The following is a 22,626-nucleotide window of genomic DNA, read 5'->3' as shown; positions in this document are numbered from 1 at the left end:
TCTGGACAGCTGTCGTCATCCTATTAGATAGATAAGAATTAATATATGTGTGTTTATGCCCCATTGGGAATCTGTCACCCCTCGAGACATATATAACCTATTAATATGGGCATACAGGTAATAGAAATGTTAAGCTTGTCCTACCTGAATGCCTCATATTAATGGTTTTGTTGGGCAGAAATGTTATATTCTGTCTTTATGCTAGTGATCAGACCAATAACTCATCAAAAAGCACAATTTCATATGCTTTGAAGGTGGAAATGGGTCCCCTTACTTCTTGGCCAATGTGCAGTTGCACAATTCCACCAATAACATGTCTGCCTCTGTCCACCCCTGAATGTAACCATAGGAAAGATGACACTACAGCTACAAAGGTGACCGTCTGATAGCCTAGCTCGACTACCCACCTCTCCTGAAGACCCTTCCAGCTTTTTGAGACTTGGGTGGAGGACATCATCTCTGAAAATAGGGTCCCACAGCTGCACCCCATCAGTTTGAGTAGCACTCTTAGATGAGTAAATAGCCTCAGAGAAGAAGAGGGAGCGCAACCCCTCACTATGTCACTGAGGATTTTAGCATTCTCCCGTAATTACTCCGGAGTGTTTCTTGTGGTGGGATGCAGTTCTGGACAGCTGTCGTCATCCTATTAGATAGATAAGAATTAATATATGTGTGTTTATGCCCCATTGGGAATCTGTCACCCCTCGAGACATATATAATCTATTATTATGGGCATACAGGTAATAGAAATGTTAAGCTTGTCCTACCTGAATGCCTCATATTAATGGTTTTGTTGGGCAGAAATGTTATATTCTGTCTTTATGCTAATGATCAGACCAATAACTCATCAAAAAGCACAATTTCATATGCTTTGAAGGTGGAAATGGGTCCCCTTACTTCTTGGCCATTGTGCAGTTGCACAATTCCACCAATAACATGTCTGCCTCTGTCCACCCCTGAATGTAACCATAGGAAAGATGACACTACAGCTACAAAGGTGACCGTCTGATAGCCTAGCTCAACTACCCACCTCTCCTGAAGACCCTTCCAGCTTTTTGAGACTTGGGTAGAGGACATCATCTCTGAAAATAGGGTCCCACAGCTGCACCCTATCAGTTTGAGTAGCACTCTTAGATGAGTAAATAGCCTCAGAAAAGAAGAGGGTGCGCAACCCCTCACTATGTCACTGAGGATTTTAGCATTCTCCCGTGATTACTCCGGAGTGTTTCTTGTGGTGGGATGCAGGTCTGGACAGCTGTCGTCATCCTATTAGATAGATAAGAATTAATATATGTGTGTTTATGCCCCATTGGGAATCTGTCACCCCTCGAGACATATATAACCTATTAATATGGGCATACAGGTAATAGAAATGTTAAGCTTGTCCTACCTGAATGCCTCATATTAATGGTTTTGTTGGGCAGAAATGTTATATTCTGTCTTTATGCTAGTGATCAGACCAATAACTCATCAAAAAGCACAATTTCATATGCTTTGAAGGTGGAAATGGGTCCCCTTACTTCTTGGCCAATGTGCAGTTGCACAATTCCACCAATAACATGTCTGCCTCTGTCCACCCCTGAATGTAACCATAGGAAAGATGACACTACAGCTACAAAGGTGACCGTCTGATAGCCTAGCTCGACTACCCACCTCTCCTGAAGACCCTTCCAGCTTTTTGAGACTTGGGTGGAGGACATCATCTCTGAAAATAGGGTCCCACGGCTGCACCCCATCAGCTTGAGTAGCACTCTTAGATGAGTAAATAGCCTCAGAGAAGAAGAGGGTGCGCAACCCCTCACTATGTCACTGAGGATTTTAGCATTCTCCCGTGATTTCTCCGGAGTGTTTCTTGTGGTGGGATGCAGGTCTGGACAGCTGTCGTCATCCTATTAGATAGATAAGAATTAATATATGTGTGTTTATGCCTCATTGGGAATCTGTCACCCCTCGAGTCATATATAACCTATTAATATAGGCATTCAGGTAATAGAAATGTTAAGCTTGTCCTACTTGTATGCCTCATATTAATGGTTTTGTTGTGGAGAAATGTTATATTCTGTCTTTATGCTAATGATCAGACCAATAACTCAACATAAAGCACAATTTCATATGCTTTGAAGGTGGAAATGGGTCCCTTTACTTCTTGGCCAATGTGCAGCTGCACAATTCCACCAATAACATGTCTGCCTCTGTCCACCCCTGAATGTAACCATAGGAAAGATGACACTACAGCTACAAAGGTGACCGTCAGATAGCCTAGCTCGACTACCCACCTCTCCTGAAGACCCTTCCAGCTTTTTGAGACTTGGGTGGAGGACATCATCTCTGAAAATAGGGTCCCACAGCTGCACCCCATCAGTTTGAGTAGCACTCTTAGATGAGTAAATAGCCTCAGAGAAGAAGAGGGTGCGCAACCCCTCACTATGTCACTGAGGATTTTAGCATTCTCCCGTGATTACTCCGGAGTGTTTCTTGTGGTGGGATGCAGGTCTGGACAGCTGTCGTCATCCTATTAGATAGATAAGAATTAATATATGTGTGTTTATGCCCCATTGGGAATCTGTCACCCCTCGAGACATATATAACCTATTAATATGGGCATACAGGTAATAGAAATGTTAAGCTTGTCGTACCTGAATGCCTCATATTAATGGTTTTGTTGGGCAGAAATGTTATATTCTGTCTTTATGCTAATGATCAGACCAATAACTCATCAAAAAGCACAATTTCATATGCTTTGAAGGTGGAAATGGGTCCCCTTACTTTTTGGCCAATGTGCAGTTGCACAATTCCACCAATAACATGTCTGCCTCTGTCCACCCCTGAATGTAACCATAGGAAAGATGACACTACATCTACAAAGGTGAAAGTCTGATAGCCTAACTCGACTACCCACCTCTCCTGAAGACCCTTCCAGCTTTTTGAGACTTGGGTGGAGGACATCATCTCTGAAAATAGGGTCCCACAGCTGCACCCCATCAGTTTGAGTAGCACTCTTAGATGAGTAAATAGCCTCAGAGAAGAAGAGGGTGCGCAACCCCTCACTATGTCACTGAGGATTTTAGCATTCTCCCGTGATTACTCCGGAGTGTTTCTTGTGGTGGGATGCAGGTCTGGACAGCTGTCGTCATCCTATTAGATAGATAAGAATTAATATATGTGTGTTTATGCCCCATTGGGAATCTGTCACCCCTCTAGACATATATAACCTATTAATATGGGCATACAGGTAATAGAAATGTTAAGCTTGTCGTACCTGAATGCCTCATATTAATGGTTTTGTTGAGCAGAAATGTTATATTCTGTCTTTATGCTAATGATCAGACCAATAACTCATCAAAAAGCACAATTTCATATGCTTTGAAGGTGGAAATGGGTCCCCTTACTTCTTGGCCAATGTGCAGTTGCACAATTCCACCAATAACATGTCTGCCTCTGTCCACCCCTGAATGTAACCATAAGAAAGATGACACTACAGCTACAAAGGTGACCGTCTGATAGCCTAGCTCGACTACCCACCTCTCCTGAAGACCCTTCCAGCTTTTTGAGACTTGGGTGGAGGACATCATCTCTGAAAATAGGGTCCCACAGCTGCACCCCATCAGTTTGAGTAGCACTCTTAGATGAGTAAATAGCCTCAGAGAAGAAGAGTGTGCGCAACCCCTCACTACGTCACTGAGGATTTTAGCATTCTCCCGTGATTACTCCGGAGTGTTTCTTGTGGTGGGATGCAGGTCTGGACAGCTGTCGTCATCCTATTAGATAGATAAGAATTAATATATGTGTGTTTATGCCTCATTGGGAATCTGTCACCCCTCGAGACATATATAACCTATTAATATAGGCATACAGGTAATAGAAATGTTAAGCTTGTCCTACTTGTATGCCTCATATTAATGGTTTTGTTGTGGAGAAATGTTATATTCTGTCTTTATGCTAATGATCAGACCAATAACTCAACATAATGCACAATTTCATATGCTTTGAAGGTGGAAATGGGTCCCTTTACTTCTTGGCCAATGTGCAGCTGCACAATTCCACCAATAACATGTCTGCCTCTATCCACCCCTGAATGTAAGCATAGGAAAGATGACACTACAGCTACAAAGGTGACCGTCTGATAGCCTAGCTCGACTACCCACCTCTCCTGAAAACCCTTCCAGCTTTTTGAGACTTGGGTGGAGGACATCATCTCTGAAAATAGGGTCCCACAGCTGCACCCCATCAGTTTGAGTAGCACTCTTAGATGAGTAAATAGCCTCAGAGAAGAAGAGGGTGCGCAACCCCTCACTATGTCACTGAGGATTTTAGCATTCTCCCGTGATTACTCCGGAGTGTTTCTTGTGGTGGGATGCAGGTCTGGACAGCTGTCGTCATCCTATTAGATAGATAAGAATTAATATATGTGTGTTTATGCCCCATTGGGAATCTGTCACCCCTCGAGACATATATAACCTATTAATATGGGCATACAGGTAATAGAAATGTTAAGCTTGTCCTACCTGAATGCCTCATATTAATGGTTTTGTTGGGCAGAAATGTTATATTCTGTCTTTATGCTAGTGATCAGACCAATAACTCATCAAAAAGCACAATTTCATATGCTTTGAAGGTGGAAATGGGTCCCCTTACTTCTTGGCCAATGTGCAGTTGCACAATTCCACCAATAACATGTCTGCCTCTGTCCACCCCTGAATGTAACCATAGGAAAGATGACACTACAGCTACAAAGGTGACCGTCTGATAGCCTAGCTCGACTACCCACCTCTCCTGAAGACCCTTCCAGCTTTTTGAGACTTGGGTGGAGGACATCATCTCTGAAAATAGGGTCCCACAGCTGCACCCCATCAGTTTGAGTAGCACTCTTAGATGAGTAAATAGCCTCAGAGAAGAAGAGGGAGCGCAACCCCTCACTATGTCACTGAGGATTTTAGCATTCTCCCGTAATTACTCCGGAGTGTTTCTTGTGGTGGGATGCAGTTCTGGACAGCTGTCGTCATCCTATTAGATAGATAAGAATTAATATATGTGTGTTTATGCCCCATTGGGAATCTGTCACCCCTCGAGACATATATAATCTATTATTATGGGCATACAGGTAATAGAAATGTTAAGCTTGTCCTACCTGAATGCCTCATATTAATGGTTTTGTTGGGCAGAAATGTTATATTCTGTCTTTATGCTAATGATCAGACCAATAACTCATCAAAAAGCACAATTTCATATGCTTTGAAGGTGGAAATGGGTCCCCTTACTTCTTGGCCATTGTGCAGTTGCACAATTCCACCAATAACATGTCTGCCTCTGTCCACCCCTGAATGTAACCATAGGAAAGATGACACTACAGCTACAAAGGTGACCGTCTGATAGCCTAGCTCAACTACCCACCTCTCCTGAAGACCCTTCCAGCTTTTTGAGACTTGGGTAGAGGACATCATCTCTGAAAATAGGGTCCCACAGCTGCACCCTATCAGTTTGAGTAGCACTCTTAGATGAGTAAATAGCCTCAGAAAAGAAGAGGGTGCGCAACCCCTCACTATGTCACTGAGGATTTTAGCATTCTCCCGTGATTACTCCGGAGTGTTTCTTGTGGTGGGATGCAGGTCTGGACAGCTGTCGTCATCCTATTAGATAGATAAGAATTAATATATGTGTGTTTATGCCCCATTGGGAATCTGTCACCCCTCGAGACATATATAACCTATTAATATGGGCATACAGGTAATAGAAATGTTAAGCTTGTCCTACCTGAATGCCTCATATTAATGGTTTTGTTGGGCAGAAATGTTATATTCTGTCTTTATGCTAGTGATCAGACCAATAACTCATCAAAAAGCACAATTTCATATGCTTTGAAGGTGGAAATGGGTCCCCTTACTTCTTGGCCAATGTGCAGTTGCACAATTCCACCAATAACATGTCTGCCTCTGTCCACCCCTGAATGTAACCATAGGAAAGATGACACTACAGCTACAAAGGTGACCGTCTGATAGCCTAGCTCGACTACCCACCTCTCCTGAAGACCCTTCCAGCTTTTTGAGACTTGGGTGGAGGACATCATCTCTGAAAATAGGGTCCCACGGCTGCACCCCATCAGCTTGAGTAGCACTCTTAGATGAGTAAATAGCCTCAGAGAAGAAGAGGGTGCGCAACCCCTCACTATGTCACTGAGGATTTTAGCATTCTCCCGTGATTTCTCCGGAGTGTTTCTTGTGGTGGGATGCAGGTCTGGACAGCTGTCGTCATCCTATTAGATAGATAAGAATTAATATATGTGTGTTTATGCCCCATTGGGAATCTGTCACCCCTCGAGACATATATAACCTATTAATATGGGCATACAGGTAATAGAAATGTTAAGCTTGTCGTACCTGAATGCCTCATATTAATGGTTTTGTTGGGCAGAAATGTTATATTCTGTCTTTATGCTAATGATCAGACCAATAACTCATCAAAAAGCACAATTTCATATGCTTTGAAGGTGGAAATGGGTCCCCTTACTTTTTGGCCAATGTGCAGTTGCACAATTCCACCAATAACATGTCTGCCTCTGTCCACCCCTGAATGTAACCATAGGAAAGATGACACTACATCTACAAAGGTGAAAGTCTGATAGCCTAACTCGACTACCCACCTCTCCTGAAGACCCTTCCAGCTTTTTGAGACTTGGGTGGAGGACATCATCTCTGAAAATAGGGTCCCACAGCTGCACCCCATCAGTTTGAGTAGCACTCTTAGATGAGTAAATAGCCTCAGAGAAGAAGAGGGTGCGCAACCCCTCACTATGTCACTGAGGATTTTAGCATTCTCCCGTGATTACTCCGGAGTGTTTCTTGTGGTGGGATGCAGGTCTGGACAGCTGTCGTCATCCTATTAGATAGATAAGAATTAATATATGTGTGTTTATGCCCCATTGGGAATCTGTCACCCCTCTAGACATATATAACCTATTAATATGGGCATACAGGTAATAGAAATGTTAAGCTTGTCGTACCTGAATGCCTCATATTAATGGTTTTGTTGAGCAGAAATGTTATATTCTGTCTTTATGCTAATGATCAGACCAATAACTCATCAAAAAGCACAATTTCATATGCTTTGAAGGTGGAAATGGGTCCCCTTACTTCTTGGCCAATGTGCAGTTGCACAATTCCACCAATAACATGTCTGCCTCTGTCCACCCCTGAATGTAACCATAAGAAAGATGACACTACAGCTACAAAGGTGACCGTCTGATAGCCTAGCTCGACTACCCACCTCTCCTGAAGACCCTTCCAGCTTTTTGAGACTTGGGTGGAGGACATCATCTCTGAAAATAGGGTCCCACAGCTGCACCCCATCAGTTTGAGTAGCACTCTTAGATGAGTAAATAGCCTCAGAGAAGAAGAGTGTGCGCAACCCCTCACTACGTCACTGAGGATTTTAGCATTCTCCCGTGATTACTCCGGAGTGTTTCTTGTGGTAGGATGCAGGTCTGGACAGCTGTCGTCATCCTATTAGATAGATAAGAATTAATATATGTGTGTTTATGCCTCATTGGGAATCTGTCACCCCTCGAGACATATATAACCTATTAATATAGGCATACAGGTAATAGAAATGTTAAGCTTGTCCTACTTGTATGCCTCATATTAATGGTTTTGTTGTGGAGAAATGTTATATTCTGTCTTTATGCTAATGATCAGACCAATAACTCAACATAATGCACAATTTCATATGCTTTGAAGGTGGAAATGGGTCCCTTTACTTCTTGGCCAATGTGCAGCTGCACAATTCCACCAATAACATGTCTGCCTCTTTCCACCCCTGAATGTAAGCATAGGAAAGATGACACTACAGCTACAAAGGTGACCGTCTGATAGCCGAGCTCGACTACCCACCTCTCCTGAAGACCCTTCCAGCTTTTTGAGACTTGGGTAGAGGACATCATCTCTGAAAATAGGGTCCCACAGCTGCACCCTATCAGTTTGAGTAGCACTCTTAGATGAGTAAATAGCCTCAGAGAAGAAGAGGGTGTGCAACCCCTCACTATGTCACTGAGGATTTTAGCATTCTCCTGTGATTACTCCGGAGTGTTTCTTGTGGTGGGATGCAGGTCTGGACAGCTGTCGTCATCCTATTAGATAGATAAGAATTAATATATGTGTGTTTATGCCCCATTGGGAATCTGTCACCCCTCGAGACATATATAACCTATTAATATGGGCATACAGGTAATAGAAATGTTAAGCTTGTCCTACCTGAATGCCTCATATTAATGGTTTTGTTGGGCAGAAATGTTATATTCTGTCTTTATGCTAGTGATCTGACCAATAACTCATCAAAAAGCACAATTTCATATGCTTTGAAGGTGGAAATGGGTCCCCTTACTTTTTGGCCAATGTGCAGTTGCACAATTCCACCAATAACATGTCTGCCTCTGTCCACCCCTGAATGTAACCATAGGAAAGATGACACTACAGCTACAAAGGTGACCGTCTGATAGCCTAGCTCGACTACCCACCTCTCCTGAAAACCCTTCCAGCTTTTTGAGACTTGGGTGGAGGACATCATCTCTGAAAATAGGGTCCCACAGCTGCACCCCATCAGTTTGAGTAGCACTCTTAGATGAGTAAATAGCCTCAGAGAAGAAGAGGGTGCGCAACCCCTCACTATGTCACTGAGGATTTTAGCATTCTCCCGTGATTACTCCGGAGTGTTTCTTGTGGTGGGATGCAGGTCTGGACAGCTGTCGTCATCCTATTAGATAGATAAGAATTAATATATGTGTGTTTATGCCCCATTGGGAATCTGTCACCCCTCGAGACATATATAACCTATTAATATGGGCATACAGGTAATAGAAATGTTAAGCTTTTCCTACCTGAATGCCTCATATTAATGGTTTTGTTGGGCAGAAATGTTATATTCTGTCTTTATGCTAGTGATCAGACCAATAACTCATCAAAAAGCACAATTTCATATGCTTTGAAGGTGGAAATGGGTCCCCTTACTTCTTGGCCAATGTGCAGTTGCACAATTCCACCAATAACATGTCTGCCTCTGTCCACCCCTGAATGTAACCATAGGAAAGATGACACTACAGCTACAAAGGTGACCGTCTGATAGCCTAGCTCGACTACCCACCTCTCCTGAAGACCCTTCCAGCTTTTTGAGACTTGGGTGGAGGACATCATCTCTGAACATAGGGTCCCACAGCTGCACCCCATCAGTTTGAGTAGCACTCTTAGATGAGTAAATAGCCTCAGAGAAGAAGAGGGAGCGCAACCCCTCACTATGTCACTGAGGATTTTAGCATTCTCCCGTAATTACTCCGGAGTGTTTCTTGTGGTGGGATGCAGTTCTGGACAGCTGTCGTCATCCTATTAGATAGATAAGAATTAATATATGTGTGTTTATGCCCCATTGGGAATCTGTCACCCCTCGAGACATATATAATCTATTATTATGGGCATACAGGTAATAGAAATGTTAAGCTTGTCCTACCTGAATGCCTCATATTAATGGTTTTGTTGGGCAGAAATGTTATATTCTGTCTTTATGCTAATGATCAGACCAATAACTCATCAAAAAGCACAATTTCATATGCTTTGAAGGTGGAAATGGGTCCCCTTACTTCTTGGCCATTGTGCAGTTGCACAATTCCACCAATAACATGTCTGCCTCTGTCCACCCCTGAATGTAACCATAGGAAAGATGACACTACAGCTACAAAGGTGACCGTCTGATAGCCTAGCTCAACTACCCACCTCTCCTGAAGACCCTTCCAGCTTTTTGAGACTTGGGTAGAGGACATCATCTCTGAAAATAGGGTCCCACAGCTGCACCCTATCAGTTTGAGTAGCACTCTTAGATGAGTAAATAGCCTCAGAGAAGAAGAGGGTGCGCAACCCCTCACTATGTCACTGAGGATTTTAGCATTCTCCCGTGATTACTCCGGAGTGTTTCTTGTGGTGGGATGCAGGTCTGGACAGCTGTCGTCATCCTATTAGATAGATAAGAATTAATATATGTGTGTTTATGCCCCATTGGGAATCTGTCACCCCTCGAGACATATATAACCTATTAATATGGGCATACAGGTAATAGAAATGTTAAGCTTGTCCTACCTGAATGCCTCATATTAATGGTTTTGTTGGGCAGAAATGTTATATTCTGTCTTTATGCTAGTGATCAGACCAATAACTCATCAAAAAGCACAATTTCATATGCTTTGAAGGTGGAAATGGGTCCCCTTACTTCTTGGCCAATGTGCAGTTGCACAATTCCACCAATAACATGTCTGCCTCTGTCCACCCCTGAATGTAACCATAGGAAAGATGACACTACAGCTACAAAGGTGACCGTCTGATAGCCTAGCTCGACTACCCACCTCTCCTGAAAACCCTTCCAGCTTCTTGAGACTTGGGTGGAGGACATCATCTCTGAAAATAGGGTCCCACAGCTGCACCCCATCAGTTTGAGTAGCACTCTTAGATGAGTAAATAGCCTCAGAGAAGAAGAGGGTGCGCAACCCCTCACTATGTCACTGAGGATTTTAGCATTCTCCCGTGATTACTCCGGAGTGTTTCTTGTGGTGGGATGCAGGTCTGGACAGCTGTCGTCATCCTATTAGATAGATAAGAATTAATATATGTGTGTTTATGCCTCATTGGGAATCTGTCACCCCTCGAGACATATATAACCTATTAATATAGGCATACAGGTAATAGAAATGTTAAGCTTGTCCTACTTGTATGCCTCATATTAATGGTTTTGTTGTGGAGAAATGTTATATTCTGTCTTTATGCTAATGATCAGACCAATCACTCAACATAAAGCACAATTTCATATGCTTTGAAGGTGGAAATGGGTCCCTTTACTTCTTGGCCAATGTGCAGCTGCACAATTCCACCAATAACATGTCTGCCTCTGTCCACCCCTGAATGTAACCATAGGAAAGATGACACTACAGCTACAAAGGTGACTGTCTGATAGCCTAGCTCGACTACCCACCTCTGTTGAAGACCCTTCCAGCTTTTTGAGACTTGGGTGGAGGACATAATCTCTGAAAATAGGGCCCCACAGCTGCACGCTATCAGTTTGAGTAGCACTCTTAGATGAGTAAATAGCCTCAGAGAAGAAGAGGGTGCGCAACCCCTCACTATGTCACTGAGGATTTTAGCATTCTCCCGTGATTACTCCGGAGTGTTTCTTGTGGTGGGATGCAGGTCTGGACAGCTGTCGTCATCCTATTAGATAGATAAGAATTAATATATGTGTGTTTATGCCCCATTGGGAATCTGTCACCCCTCGAGACATATATAACCTATTAATATGGGCATACAGGTAATAGAAATGTTAAGCTTGTCCTACCTGAATGCCTCATATTAATGGTTTTGTTGGGCAGAAATGTTATATTCTGTCTTTATGCTAGTGATCAGACCAATAACTCATCAAAAAGCACAATTTCATATGCTTTGAAGGTGGAAATGGGTCCCCTTACTTCTTGGCCAATGTGCAGTTGCACAATTCCACCAATAACATGTCTGCCTCTGTCCACCCCTGAATGTAACCATAGGAAAGATGACACTACAGCTACAAAGGTGACCGTCTGATAGCCTAGCTCGACTACCAACCTCTCCTGAAGACCCTTCCAGCTTTTTGAGACTTGGGTGGAGGACATCATCTCTGAAAATAGGGTCCCACAGCTGCACCCCATCAGTTTGAGTAGCACTCTTAGATGAGTAAATAGCCTCAGAGAAGAAGAGGGTGCGCAACCCCTCACTATGTCACTGAGGATTTTAGCATTCTCCCGTGATTACTCCGGAGTGTTTCTTGTGTTGGGATGCAGGTCTGGACAGCTGTCGTCATCCTATTAGATAGATAAGAATTAATATATGTGTGTTTATGCCTCATTGGGAATCTGTCACCCCTCGAGACATATATAACCTACTAATATAGGCATAAAGGTAATAGAAATGTTAAGCTTGTCCTACTTGTATGCCTCATATTAATGGTTTTGTTGTGGAGAAATGTTATATTCTGTCTTTATGCTAATGATCAGACCAATAACTCAACATAAAGCACAATTTCATAAGCTTTGAAGGTGGAAATGGGTCCTTTTACTTCTTGGCCAATGTGCAGCTGCACAATTCCACCAATAACATGTCTGCCTCTGTCCACCCCTCAATGTAACCATAGGAAAGATGACACTACAGCTACAAAGGTGACCGTCTGATAGCCTAGCTCGACTACCCACCTCTCCTGAAGACCCTTCCAGCTTTTTGAGACTTGGGTGGAGGACATCATCTCTGAAAATAGGGTCCCACAGCTGCACCCCATCAGTTTGAGTAGCACTCTTAGATGAGTAAATAGCCTCAGAGAAGAAGAGGGTGCGCAACCCCTCACTATGTCACTGAGGATTTTAGCATTGTCCCGTGATTACTCCGGAGTGTTTCTTGTGGTGGGATGCAGGTCTGGACAGCTGTCGTCATCCTATTAGATAGATAAGAATTAATATATGTGTGTTTATGCCTCATTGGGAATCTGTCACCCCTTGAGACATATATAACCTATTAATATAGGGATTCAGGTAATAGAAATGTTAAGCTTGTCCTACTTGTATGCCTCATATTAATGGTTTTGTTGTGGAGAAATGTTATATTCTGTCTTTATGCTAATGATCAGACCAATAACTCAACATAAAGTACAATTTCATATGCTTTGAAGGTGGAAATGGGTCCCTTTACTTCATGGCCAATGTGCAGCTGCACAATTCCACCAATAACATGTCTGCCTCTGTCCACCCCTGAATGTAACCATAGGAAAGATGACACTACAGCTACAAAGGTGACCGTCTGATAGCCTAGCTCGACTACCCACCTCTCCTGAAGACCCTTCCAGCTTTTTGAGACTTGGGTGGAGGACATCATCTCTGAAAATAGGGTCCCACAGCTGCACCCTATCAGTTTGAGTAGCACTCTTAGATGAGTAAATAGCCTCAGAGAAGAAGAGGGTGCGCAACCCCTCACTATGTCACTGAGGATTTTAGCATTCTCCCGTGATTACTCCGGAGTGTTTCTTGTGGTGGGATGCAGGTCTGGACAGCTGTCGTCATCCTATTAGATAGATAAGAATTAATATATGTGTGTTTATGCCTCATTGGGAATCTGTCACCCCTCGAGACATATATAACCTATTAATATGGGCATACAGGTAATAGAAATGTTAAGCTTGTCCTACCTGAATGCCTCATATTAATGGTTTTGTTGGGCAGAAATGTTATATTCTGTCTTTATGCTAATGATCAGACCAATAACTCATCAAAAAGCACAATTTCATATGCTTTGAAGGTGGAAATGGGTCCCCTTACTTCTTGGCCAATGTGCAGTTGCACAATTCCACCAATAACATGTCTGCCTCTGTCCACCCCTGAATGTAACCATAGGAAAGATGACACTACAGCTACAAAGGTGACCGTCTGATAGCCTACCTCGACTACCCACCTCTCCTGAAGACCCTTCCAGCTTTTTGAGACTTGGGTGGAGGACATCATCTCTGAAAATAGGGTCCCACAGCTGCACCCCATCAGTTTGAGTAGCACTCTTAGATGAGTAAATAGCCTCAGAGAAGAAGAGGGTGCGCAACCCCTCACTATGTCACTGAGGATTTTAGCATTCTCCCGTGATTACTCCGGAGTGTTTCTTGTGGTGGGATGCAGGTCTGGACAGCTGTCGTCATCCTATTAGATAGATAAGAATTAATATATGTGTGTTTATGCCTCATTGGGAATCTGTCACCCCTCGAGACATATATAACCTATTAATATAGGCATACAGGTAATAGAAATGTTAAGCTTGTCCTACTTGTATGCCTCATATTAATGGTTTTGTTGTGGATAAATGTTATATTCTGTCTTTATGCTAATGATCAGACCAATAACTCAACATAAAGCACAATTTCATATGCTTTGAAGGTGGAAATGGGTCCCTTTACTTCTTGGCCAATGTGCAGCTGCACAATTCCACCAATAACATGTCTGCCTCTGTCCACCCCTAAATGTAACCATAGGAAAGATGACACTACAGCTACAAAGGTGACCGTCTGATAGCCTAGCTCGACTACCCACCTCTCCTGAAGACCCTTCCAGCTTTTTGAGACTTGGGTGGAGGACATCATCTCTGAAAATAGGGTCCCACAGCTGCACCCTATCAGTTTGAGTAGCACTCTTAGATGAGTAAATAGCCTCAGAGAAGAAGAGGGTGCGCAACCCCTCACTATGTCACTGAGGATTTTAGCATTCTCCCGTGATTACTCCGGAGTGTTTCTTGTGGTGGGATGCAGGTCTGGACAGCTGTCGTCATCCTATTAGATAGATAAGAATTAATATATGTGTGTTTATGCCCCATTGGGAATCTGTCACCCCTCGAGACATATATAACCTATTAATATGGGCATACAGGTAATAGAAATGTTAAGCTTGTCCTACCTGAATGCCTCATATTAATGGTTTTGTTGGGCAGAAATGTTATATTCTGTCTTTATGCTAGTGATCAGACCAATAACTCATCAAAAAGCACAATTTCATATGCTTTGAAGGTGGAAATTGGTCCCTTTACTTCTTGGCCAATGTGCAGCTGCACAATTCCACCAATAACATGTCTGCCTCTGTCCACCCCTGAATGTAACCATAGGAAAGATGACACTACAGCTACAAAGGTGACCGTCTGATAGTCTAGCTCGACTACCCACCTCTCCTGAAGACCCTTCCAGCTTTTTGAGACTTGGGTGGAGGACATCATCTCTGAAAATAGGGTCCCACAGCTGCACCCTATCAGTTTGAGTAGCACTCTTAGATGAGTAAATAGCCTCAGAGAATAAGAGGGTGCGCAACCCCTCACTATGTCACTGAGGATTTTAGCATTCTCCCGTGATTACTCCGGAGTGTTTCTTGTGGTGGGATGCAGGTCTGGACAGCTGTCGTCATCCTATTAGATAGATAAGAATTAATATATGTGTGTTTATGCCTCATTGGGAATCTGTCACCCCTCGAGACATATATAACCTACTAATATAGGCATAAAGGTAATAGAAATGTTAAGCTTGTCCTACTTGTATGCCTCATATTAATGGTTTTGTTGTGGAGAAATGTTATATTCTGTCTTTATGCTAATGATCAGACCAATAACTCAACATAAAGCACAATTTCATATGCTTTGAAGGTGGAAATGGGTCCTTTTACTTCTTGGCCAATGTGCAGCTGCACAATTCCACCAATAACATGTCTGCCTCTGTCCACCCCTGAATGTAACCATAGGAAAGATGACACTACAGCTACAAAGGTGACCGTCTGATAGCCTAGCTCGACTACCCACCTCTCCTGAAGACCATTCCAGCTTTTTGAGACTTGGGTGGAGGACAACATCTCTGAAAATAGGGTCCCACAGCTGCACCCCATCAGTTTGAGTAGCACTCTTAGATGAGTAAATAGCCACAGAGAAGAAGAGGGTGCGCAACCCCTCACTATGTCACTGAGGATTTTAGCATTCTACCGTGATTACTCCGGAGTGTTTCTTGTGGTGGGATGCAGGTCTGTACAGCTGTCGTCATCCTATTAGATAGATAAGAATTAATATATGTGTGTTTATGCCCCATTGGGAATCTGTCACCCCTCGAGACATATATAACCTATTAATATGGGCATACAGGTAATAGAAATGTTAAGCTTGTCCTACCTGAATGCCTCATATTAATGGTTTTGTTGGGCAGAAATGTTATATTCTGTCTTTATGCTAGTGATCAGACCAATCACTCATCAAAAAGCACAATTTCATATGCTTTGAAGGTGGAAATGGGTCCCCTTACTTCTTGGCCTATGTGCAGTTGCACAATTCCACCAATAACATGTCTGCCTCTGTCCACCCCTGAATGTAACCATAGGAAAGATGACACTACAGCTACAAAGGTGACCGTCTGATAGCCTAGCTCGACTACCCACCTCTCCTGAAGACCCTTCCAGCTTTTTGAGACTTGGGTGGAGGACATCATCTCTGAAAAAAGGGTCCCACAGCTGCACCCCATCAGTTTGAGTAGCACTCTTAGATGAGTAAATAGTCTCAGAGAAGAAGAGGGTGCGCAACCCCTCACTATGTCACTGAGGATTTTAGCATTCTCCCGTGATTACTCCGGAGTGTTTCTTGTGGTGGGATGCAGGTCTGGACAGCTGTCGTCATCCTATTAGATAGATAAGAATTAATATATGTGTGTTTATGCCTCATTGGGAATCTGTCACCCCTCGAGACATATATAACCTATTAATATAGGCATACAGGTAATAGAAATGTTAAGCTTGTCCTACTTGTATGCCTCATATTAATGGTTTTGTTGTGGAGAAATGTTATATTCTGTCTTTATGCTAATGATCAGACCAATAACTCAACATAAAGCACAATTTCATATGCTTTGAAGGTGGAAATGGGTCCCTTTACTTCTTGGCCAATGTGCAGCTGCACAATTCCACCAATAACATGTCTGCCTCTGTCCACCCCTGAATGTAACCATAGGAAAGATGACACTACAGCTACAAAGGTGACCGTCTGATAGCCTAGCTCGACTACCCACCTCTCCTGAAGACCCTTCCAGCTTTTTGAGACTTGGGTGGAGGACATCATCTCTGAAAATAGGGTCCCACAGCTGCACCCTATCAGTTTGAGTAGCACTCTTAGATGAGTAAATAGCCTCAGAGAAGAAGAGGGTGCGCAACCCCTCACTATGTCACTGAGGATTTTAGCATTCTCCCGTGATTACTCCGGAGTGTTTCTTGTGGTGGGATGCAGGTCTGGACAGCTGTCGTCATCCTATTAGATAGATAAGAATTAATATATGTGTGTTTATGCCCCATTGGGAATCTGTCACCCCTCGAGACATATATAACCTATTAATATGGGCATACAGGTAATAGAAATGTTAAGCTTGTCCTACCTGAATGCCTCATATTAATGGTTTTGTTGGGCAGAAATGTTATATTCTGTCTTTATGCTAGTGATCAGACCAATAACTCATCAAAAAGCACAATTTCATATGCTTTGAAGGTGGAAATGGGTCCCCTTACTTCTTGGCCAATGTGCAGTTGCACAATTCCACCAATAACATGTCTGCCTCTGTCCACCCCTGAATGTAACCATAGGAAAGATGACACTACAGCTACAAAGGTGACCGTCTGATAGCCTAGCTCGACTACCCACCTCTCCTGAAGACCCTTCCAGCTTTTTGAGACTTGGGTGGAGGACATCATCTCTGAAAATAGGGTCCCACAGCTGCACCCCATCAGTTTGAGTAGCACTCTTAGATGAGTAAATAGCCTCAGAGAAGAAGAGGGTGCGCAACCCTTCACTATGTCACTGAGGATTTTAGCATTCTCCCGTGATTACTCCGGAGTGTTTCTTGTGGTGGGATGCAGGTCTGGACAGCTGTCGTCATCCTATTAAATAGATAAGAATTAATATATGTGTGTTTATGCAACATTGGGAATCTGTCACCCCTCGAGACATATATAACCTATTAATATAGGCATACAGGTAATAGAAATGTTAAGCTTGTCCTACCTGAATGCCTCATATTAATGGTTTTGTTGGGACAGAAATGTTATATTCTGTCTTTATGCTAGTGATCAGACCAATAACTCATCAAAAAGCACAATTTCATATGCTTTGAAGGTGGAAATGGGTCCCCTTACTTCATGGCCAATGTGCAGTTGCACAATTCCACCAATAACATGTCTGCCTCTGTCCACCCCTGAATGTAACCTTAGGAAAGATGACACTACAGCTACAAAGGTGACTGTCTGATAGCCTAGCTCGACTACCCACCTCTCCTGAAGACCCTTCCAGCTTTTTGAGACTTGGGTGGAGGACATTATCTCTGAAAATAGGGTCCCACAGCTGCACCCCATCAGTTTGAGTAGCACTCTTAGATGAGTAAATAGCCTCAGAGAAGAAGAGGGTGCGCAACCCCTCACTATGTCACTGAGGATTTCAGCATTCTCCCGTGATTACCTTGGAGTGTTTCTTGTGGTGGGATGCAGGTCTGGACAGCTGTCGTCATCCTATTAGATAGATAAGAATTAATATATGTGTGTTTATGCCCCATTGGGAATCTGTCACCCCTCGAGACATATATAACCTATTAATATGGGCATACAGGTAATAGAAATGTTAAGCTTGTCCTACCTGAATGCCTCATATTAATGGTTTTGTTGGGCAGAAATGTTATATTCTGTCTTTATGCTAATGATCAGACCAATAACTCATCAAAAAGCACAATTTCATATGCTTTGAAGGTGGAAATGGGTCCCCTTACTTCTTGGCCAATGTGCAGTTGCACAATTCCACCAATAACATGTCTGCCTCTGTCCACCCCTAAATGTAACCATAGGAAAGATGACACTACAGCTACAAAGGTGACCGTCTGATAGCCTAGCTCGACTACCCACCTCTCCTGAAGACCCTTCCAGCTTTTTGAGACTTGGGTGGAGGACATCATCTCTGAAAATAGGGTCCCACAGCTGCACCCTATCAGTTTGAGTAGCACTCTTAGATAAGTAAATAGCCTCAGAGAAGAAGAGGGTGCGCAACCCCTCACTATGTCACTGAGGATTTTAGCATTCTCCCGTGATTACTCCGGAGTGTTTCTTGTGGTGGGATGCAGGTCTGGACAGCTGTCGTCATCCTATTAGATAGATAAGAATTAATATATGTGTGTTTATGCCTCATTGGGAACTGTCACCCCTCGAGATAAATATAACCTACTAATATAGGCATACAGGTAATAGAAATGTTAAGCTTGTCCTACCTGAATGCCTCATATTAATGGTTTTGTTGGGCAGAAATGTTATATTCTGTGTTTTTGCTAGTGATCAGACCAATAACTCATCAAAAAGCACAATTTCATATGCTTTGAAGGTGGAAATGGGTCCCCCTACTTCTTGGCCAATGTGCAGTTGCACAATTCCACCAATAACATGTCTGCCTCTGTCCACCCCTGAATGTAACCATAGGAAAGATGACACTACAGCTACAAAGGTGACCGTCTGATAGCCTAGCTCGACTACCCACCTCTCCTGAAGACCCTTCCAGCTTTTTGAGACTTGGGTGGAGGACATCATCTCTGAAAATAGGGTCCCACAGCTGCACCCCATCAGTTTGAGTAACACTCTTAGATGAGTAAATAGCCTCAGAGAAGAAGAGGGTGCGCAACCCCTCACTATGTCACTGAGGATTTTAGCATTCTCCCGTGATTACTCCGGAGTGTTTCTTGTGGTGGGATGCAGGTCTGGACAGCTGTCGTCATCCTATTAGATAGATAAGAATTAATATATGTGTGTTTATGCCTCATTGGTAATCTGTCACCCCTCGAGACATATATAACCTATTAATATAGGCATACAGGTAATAGAAATGTTAAGCTTGTCCTACTTGTATGCCTCATATTAATGGTTTTGTTGTGGAGAAATGTTATATTCTGTCTTTATGCTAATGATCAGACCAATAACTCAACATAAAGCACAATTTCATATGCTTTGAAGGTGGAAATGGGTCCCTTTACTTCTTTGCCAATGTGCAGTTGCACAATTCCACCAATAACATGTCTGCCTCTGTCCACCCCTGAATGTAACCATAGGAAAGATGACACTACAGCTACAAAGGTGACCGTCTGATAGCCTAGCTCGACTACCCACCTCTCCTGAAGACCCTTCCAGCTTTTTGAGACTTGGGTGGAGGACATCATCTCTGAAAATAGGGTCCCACAGCTGCACCCTATCAGTTTGAGTAGCACTCTTAGATGAGTAAATAGCCTCAGAGAAGAAGAGGGTGCGCAACCCCTCACTATGTCACTGAGGATTTTAGCATTCTCCCGTGATTACTCCGGAGTGTTTCTTGTGGTGGGATGCAGGTCTGGACAGCTGTCGTCATCCTATTAGATAGATAAGAATTAATATATGTGTGTTTATGCCCCATTGGGAATCTGTCACCCCTCGAGACATATATAACCTATTAATATGGGCATACAGGTAATAGAAATGTTAAGCTTGTCCTACCTGAATGCCTCATATTAATGGTTTTGTTGGGCAGAAATGTTATATTAATAATAATAATAATCTTTATTTTTATATAGCGCTAACATATTCCGCAGCGCTTTACAGTTTTGCATACATTATCATCACTGTCCCCAATGGGGCTCACAATCTATAATCCCTAACAGTATGTCTTTGGAATGTGGGAGGAAACCGGAGTACCCGGAGGAAACCCACGCAAACACGGAGAGAACATACAAACTCTTTGCAGATGTTGTCCTGGGTGGGATTAGAACCCAGGACCTCAGCGCTGCATGGCTGCAGTGCTAACCACTGCGCCACCGTGCTGCCCTATATTCTGTCTTTATGCTAGTGATCAGACCAATAACTCATCAAAAAGCACAATTTCATATGCTTTGAAGGTGGAAATGGGTCCCCTTACTTCTTGGCCAATGTGCAGTTGCACAATTCCACCAATAACATGTCTGCCTCTGTCCACCCCTGAATGTAACCATAGGAAAGATGACACTACAGCTACAAAGGTGACCGTCTGATAGCCTAGCTCGACTACCCACCTCTCCTGAAGACCCTTCCAGCTTTTTGAGACTTGGGTGGAGGACATCATCTCTGAAAATAGGGTCCCACAGCTGCACCCCATCAGTTTGAGTAGCACTCTTAGATGAGTAAATAGCCTCAGAGAAGAAGAGGGTGCGCAACCCCTCACTATGTCACTGAGGATTTTAGCATTCTCCCGTGATTACTCCGGAGTGTTTCTTGTGGTGGGATGCAGGTCTGGACAGCTGTCGTCATCCTATTAGATAGATAAGAATTAATATATGTGTGTTTATGCCTCATTGGGAATCTGTCACCCCTCGAGACATATATAACCTATTAATATAGGCATACAGGTAATAGAAATGTTAAGCTTGTCCTACTTGTATGCCTCATATTAATGGTTTTGTTGTGGAGAAATGTTATATTCTGTCTTTATGCTAATGATCAGACCAATAACTCAACATAAAGCACAATTTCATATGCTTTGAAGGTGGAAATGGGTCCCTTTTCTTCTTGGCCAATGTGCAGCTGCACAATTCCACCATTAAAATGTCTGCCTCTGTCTACCCCTGAATGTAACCATAGGAAAGATGACACTACAGCTACAAAGGTGACCGTCTGATAGTCTAGCTCGACTACCCACCTCTCCTGAAGACCCTTCCAGCTTTTTGAGACTTGGGTGGAGGACATCATCTCTGAAAATAGGGTCCCACGGCTGCACCCTATCAGTTTGAGTAGCACTCTTAGATGAGTAAATAGCCTCAGAGAAGAAGAGGGTGCGCAACCCCTCACTATGTCACTGAGGATTTCAGCATTCTCCCGTGATTACTCCGGAGTGTTTCATGTGGTGGGATGCAGGTCTGGACAGCTGTCGTCATCCTATTAGATAGATAAGAATTAATATATGTGTGTTTATGCCCCATTGGGAATCTGTCACCCCTCGAGACATATATAACCTATTAATATGGGCATACAGGTAATAGAAATGTTAAGTTTGTCCTACCTGAATGCCTCATATTAATGGTTTTGTTGGGCAGAAATGTTATATTCTGTCTTTATGCTAGTGATCAGACCAATAACTCATCAAAGAGCACAATTTCATATGCTTTGAAGGTGGAAATGGGTCCCCTTACTTCTTGGCCAATGTGCAGTTGCACAATTCCACCAATAACATGTCTGCCTCTGTCCACCCCTGAATGTAACCATAGGAAAGATGACACTACAGCTACAAAGGTGACCGTCTGATAGCCTAGCTCGACTACCCACCTCTCCTGAAGACCCTTCCAGCTTTTTGAGACTTGGGTGGAGGACATCATCTCTGAAAATAGGGTCCCACAGCTGCACCCCATCAGTTTGAGTAGCACTCTTAGATGAGTAAATAGCCTCAGCGAAGAAGAGGGTGCACAACCCCTCACTATGTCACTGAGAATATTAGCATTCTCCCGTGATTACTCCGGAGTGTTTCTTGTGGTGGGATGCAGGTCTGGACAGCTGTCGTCATCCTATTAGATAGATAAGAATTAATATATGTGTGTTTATGCAACATTGGGAATCTGTCACCCCTCGAGACATATATAACCTATTAATATAGGAATACAGGTAATAGAAATGTTAAGCTTGTCCTACCTGAATGCCTCATATTAATGGTTTTGTTGGGTAGAAATGTTATATTCTGTCTTTATGCTAGTGATCAGACCAATAACTCATCAAAAAGCACAATTTCATATGCTTTGAAGGTGGAAATGGGTCCCCTTACTTCTTGGCCATTGTGCAGTTGCACAATTCCACCAATAACATGTCTGCCTCTGTCCACCCCTGAATGTAACCATAGGAAAGATGACACTACAGCTACAAAGGTGACCGTCTGATAGCCTAGCTCGACTACCCACCTCTCCTGAAGACCCTTCCAGCTTTTTGAGACTTGGGTGGAGGACATCATCTCTGAAAATAGGGTCCCACAGCTGCACCCCATCAGTTTGAGTAGCACTCTTAGATGAGTAAATAGCCTCAGAGAA

This window comes from Ranitomeya imitator, chromosome 1 (genome assembly GCF_032444005.1).
Source record: "Ranitomeya imitator isolate aRanImi1 chromosome 1, aRanImi1.pri, whole genome shotgun sequence".
In the NCBI taxonomy this organism is placed as follows: Eukaryota; Metazoa; Chordata; class Amphibia; order Anura; family Dendrobatidae; genus Ranitomeya; species Ranitomeya imitator.
Note: the sequence above shows the minus strand (reverse complement) of the source record.